At 41.3% G+C, this 1,258-nt stretch overlaps 1 protein-coding gene across 5 annotated transcripts in view; it reads right to left on the bottom strand.

Annotated features, from left to right (window-relative positions):
• Positions 1 to 1,258, bottom strand: part of gdap2 (ganglioside induced differentiation associated protein 2) — a 57,564-nt gene that overhangs the window by 21,117 nt on the left and 35,189 nt on the right. The gene's annotated exons all lie outside the window — the stretch shown is intronic.

Below are 1,258 nucleotides of genomic sequence, written 5' to 3'. Positions count from 1 at the left end.
GGGGGGGGGGGGGGGGTGAAATGTTGGTAGATATCGATGACTAGAAACTAACTATATAAATACTGTGGCTACAAGTGCAGGCCAGAGGCTAGAAATCCTGTAGAGTGACTAATCTTCTGACTGCCCAAAGCCTGTTCACCATCTATATAGCATGTGTCAGGAATGTGATGGAATATCTCCACTTGATTATTGGGGGTGCACTCATCCAACGCTCAAGATACCTGGCACCATCCAGGAGAAAAGCTTATTGGCACCACATCCACATACATTCCCACTCATCCAAATCAGTACTTCTCCGCAGCAGTGTGTACCATCTACAAAATGCAATGTAAAAATTGCCCAAGGTGACTTAGACAGCATCTGCAAACCCACGACCACGTCACCTCGAAGGACAACTGTAGATACATGGGAAAACCATCAGCTTCAGGTTCCACTCCAAGTTAGTCACCAGCCTGAGTTACTGCTCCTTCAGTGCCACTGGGTCAATATCCTGGAAGTCCTCAACAGCTTCATGGATCTACCTATACCAAATGGACTGCAGTAGTTCAAGGCAGCATGTGGTTAACCAGCTTCTCAAGCACAACATAGCGATAAAATGTTGACCCAACCAGCAATGCCCCCGTCCCACAAATGACTAAAAAAAAGTTCTGGGGAAAATAGCATCTGCACAGCCAGATGGGGTCAGGTTTGGGTTGGAATAGGAGTAGAATAGAGTAGAAAAACGTCCTTGCAGGGTGGATTGTAGTGCTATTGGAAGAACTTAACCTAACTTTGTGGACAGATGGAAGGTGTGAAGAAGGCTGGAGAATGCAAACTAGGAGGTAAAATTAAAGGCAAAAATGAATTAGAGACAAATTCTACCAGTGTCAAATATTAAAAGGCATTAGATGTGGTAAGAGTGAAAAGGAATGAAGCCCAGCCTATATTTAGTATACTGTGCATGTAGGTGAATGCATTAAGTGTAATAAATCAGTTGCAAGCAGTCAAATAAATGCATATTGTGACAGTTACAGATACCTGGTTCAAACAAAAAAAGAAAAATCAGAGGACTGGTTGCTAAATATTTCTGAAAACAAGTCTAGAAAAGATAACTAAGTTTTAAAACAAAAAAAAAGAGCAAAAGGGAGGGAAGAAAGATGAAGGATAAGATTTCAGGCTACCAATTAGCAAGGAAGAACATAAAATTATGCAGTTAAAAACATATGCAGTTAAAATGAGGGCTTCTGTCATCACAATTAGAGTGGAATAGTAACAGTTT

Source organism: Rhincodon typus, chromosome 11, assembly GCF_021869965.1.
Source record: "Rhincodon typus isolate 14 chromosome 11, sRhiTyp1.1, whole genome shotgun sequence".
In the NCBI taxonomy this organism is placed as follows: domain Eukaryota; kingdom Metazoa; phylum Chordata; class Chondrichthyes; order Orectolobiformes; family Rhincodontidae; genus Rhincodon; species Rhincodon typus.
The sequence above is the reverse complement of the archived record's forward strand: the minus strand, read 5'-3'. Positions and strand labels throughout refer to the sequence as shown.